This window comes from Rissa tridactyla, unplaced genomic scaffold (genome assembly GCF_028500815.1).
Source record: "Rissa tridactyla isolate bRisTri1 unplaced genomic scaffold, bRisTri1.patW.cur.20221130 scaffold_63, whole genome shotgun sequence".
Taxonomy (NCBI): Eukaryota; Metazoa; Chordata; class Aves; order Charadriiformes; family Laridae; genus Rissa; species Rissa tridactyla.
In genome coordinates this window covers 733,371-736,646 of record NW_026529841.1, presented here as the reverse complement: position 1 = coordinate 736,646, position 3,276 = coordinate 733,371, and positions in this window count along the sequence as shown.

Below are 3,276 nucleotides of genomic sequence, written 5' to 3'. Positions count from 1 at the left end.
GCAGATGTGACCCAGAGGCCTGCGGTTCCTCAGGGAGCACTTGCGGATCAGCCGTGGGGCAGAGTTTGAGAAGCTGTGGGGCCAGAGGCACCCGCAGGCCTGCGTTCCCTGAAGCAGACTGCAGGCCCAGATGCCTGTGGCTCCTCGGGGAGCACTTGCAGGGCAGCTGTGGGGCAGCACTTGTGGGGAAGATGTGACCCAGAGGCCCGCTGTTCCTCAGGGAGCACTTGAGGGGCAGCTGTGGGGCCAGGGGCACCCGCAGGCCTGCCTTCCCTGGGGGGAGACGGCAGGCCCAGAGGCCTGCGGTTCCTCGGGGAGCGCTTGCGGGGCAGCCGTGGGGCAGCACTGGGGCAACACTTGTGGGGCAGATGTGACCCAGAGGCCCCGCTGTTCCTCGGGGAGCACTTGTGGAGCAGCTCTGGGGCCCTGCGGGGCAGCTGTGGGGCCAGGGGCACCCGCAGGCCTGCCTTCCCTGGGGGGAGACGGCAGGCCCAGAGGCCTGCGGTTCCTCGGGGAGCGCTTGCGGGGCAGCCGTGGGGCAGCACTGGGGCAGCACTTGTGGGGCAGATGTGACCCAGAGGCCCCGCTGTTCCTCGGGGAGCACTTGTGGAGCAGCTCTGGGGCCCTGCGGGGCAGCTGTGGGGCCAGGGGCACCCGCAGGCCTGCCTTCCCTGGGGGGAGACGGCAGGCCCAGAGGCCTGCGGTTCCTCGGGGAGCGCTTGCGGGGCAGCCGTGGGGCAGCACTGGGGCAGCACTTGTGGGGCAGATGTGACCCAGAGGCCCCGCTGTTCCTCGGGGAGCACTTGTGGAGCAGCTCTGGGGCCCTGCGGGGCAGCTGTGGGGCCAGGGGCACCCGCAGGCCTGCCTTCCCTGGGGGGAGACGGCAGGCCCAGAGGCCTGCGGTTCCTCGGGGAGCGCTTGCGGGGCAGCCGTGGGGCAGCACTGGGGCAGCACTTGTGGGGCAGATGTGACCCAGAGGCCCCGCTGTTCCTCGGGGAGCACTTGTGGAGCAGCTCTGGGGCCCTGCGGGGCAGCTGTGGGGCCAGGGGCACCCGCAGGCCTGCCTTCCCTGGGGGGAGACGGCAGGCCCAGAGGCCTGCGGTTCCTCGGGGAGCGCTTGCGGGGCAGCCGTGGGGCAGCACTGGGGCAGCACTTGTGGGGCAGATGTGACCCAGAGGCCCCGCTGTTCCTCGGGGAGCACTTGTGGAGCAGCTCTGGGGCCCTGCGGGGCAGCTGTGGGGCCAGGGGCACCCGCAGGCCTGCCTTCCCTGGGGGGAGACGGCAGGCCCAGAGGCCTGCGGTTCCTCGGGGAGCGCTTGCGGGGCAGCCGTGGGGCAGCACTGGGGCAGCACTTGTGGGGCAGATGTGACCCAGAGGCCCCGCTGTTCCTCGGGGAGCACTTGTGGAGCAGCTCTGGGGCCCTGCGGGGCAGCTGTGGGGCCAGGGGCACCCGCAGGCCTGCCTTCCCTGGGGGGAGACGGCAGGCCCAGAGGCCTGCGGTTCCTCGGGGAGCGCTTGCGGGGCAGCCGTGGGGCAGCACTGGGGCAGCACTTGTGGGGCAGATGTGACCCAGAGGCCCCGCTGTTCCTCGGGGAGCACTTGTGGAGCAGCTCTGGGGCCCTGCGGGGCAGCTGTGGGGCCAGGGGCACCCGCAGGCCTGCCTTCCCTGGGGGGAGACGGCAGGCCCAGAGGCCTGCGGTTCCTCGGGGAGCGCTTGCGGGGCAGCCGTGGGGCAGCACGGGGGCAGTACTTGTGGGGCAGATGTGACCCAGAAGCCTGCTGTTCCTCGGGGAGCACTTGCAAGGCTGCTGTGGGGCAGCCCTTGTTGGGCAGATGTGACCCAGAGGCCCGCTGTTCCTCAGGGAGCACTGGAGGGGCAACTGTGGGGCCAGGGGCACCCGCAGGCCTCTCTTTCCTGGGCGGAGACGGCAGGCCCAAGGCATGCTGTTCCTCGGGGAGCACTTGCGGAGCAGCCGTGGGGCACCGGTGGGGAAGCTGTGGGGCCAGAGGCACCCGCCGGCCTGAGTTCCCTGGAAGCAGACTGCAGGCCCAGATGCCTGCGGTTCCTCGGGGAGCACTCGCGGGGCAGCCGTGGGGCAGCACTTGTGGGGCAGACGTGACCCAGAAGCCTGCTGTTCCTCGGGGAGCACTTGCAAGGCTGCTGTGGGGCACTGGTGGGGAAGCTGTGGGGCCAGGGGCACCCGCAGGCCTGCCTTCCCTGGGGGGAGACGGCAGGCCCAGAGGCCTGCGGTTCCTCGGGGAGCACTTGTGGGTCAGCCGTGGGGCAGCACTGGGGCAGCACTTGTGGGGCAGATGTGACCCAGAGGCCCCGCTGTTCCTCGGGGAGCACTTGTGGAGCAGCTGTGGGGCCCTGCGGGGCAGCTGTGGGGGCAGGGGCACCCACATGTCTGCCTTCCCTGGGGGGAGACGGCAGGCCCAGAGGCCTGCGGTTCCTCGGGGAGCGCTTGCGGGGCAGCCGTGGGGCAGCACTGGGGCAGCACTTGTGGGGCAGATGTGACCCAGAGGCCCCGCTGTTCCTCGGGGAGCACTTGTGGAGCAGCTGTGGGGCCCTGCGGGGCAGCTGTGGGGGCAGGGGCACCCGCAGGCCTGCCTTCCCTGGGGGGAGACGGCAGGCCCAGAGGCCTGCGGTTCCTCGGGGAGCGCTTGCGGGGCAGCCGTGGGGCAGCACGGGGGCAGTACTTGTGGGGCAGATGTGACCCAGAAGCCTGCTGTTCCTCGGGGAGCACTTGCAAGGCTGCTGTGGGGCACTGGTGGGGAAGCTGTGGGGCCGGGGGCACCCGCAGGCCTGTCTTTCCTGAGGGCAGACGGCAGGCCCGAGGCATGCTGTTCCTCGGGGAGCACTTGCGGGGCAGCCGTGGGGGCAGTACTTGTGGGGCAGATGTGACCCAGAAGCCTGCTGTTCCTCGGGGAGCACTTGCAAGGCTGCTGTGGGGCACTGGTGGGGAAGCTGTGGGGCCGGGGGCACCCGCAGGCCTGTCTTCCCTGGGGGGAGACGGCAGGCCCAGAGGCCTGCGGTTCCTCGGGGAGCGCTTGCGGGGCGGCCGTGGGGCAGCCGTGGGGGCAGTACTTGTGGGGCAGATGTGACCCAGAAGCCTGCTGTTCCTCGGGGAGCACTTGCAAGGCTGCTGTGGGGCACTGGTGGGGAAGCTGTGGGGCCGGGGGCACCCGCAGGCCTGTCTTCCCTGGGGGGAGACGGCAGGCCCAGAGGCCTGCGGCTCCTCGGGGAGCGCTTGCGGGGCGGCCGTGGGGCAGCAC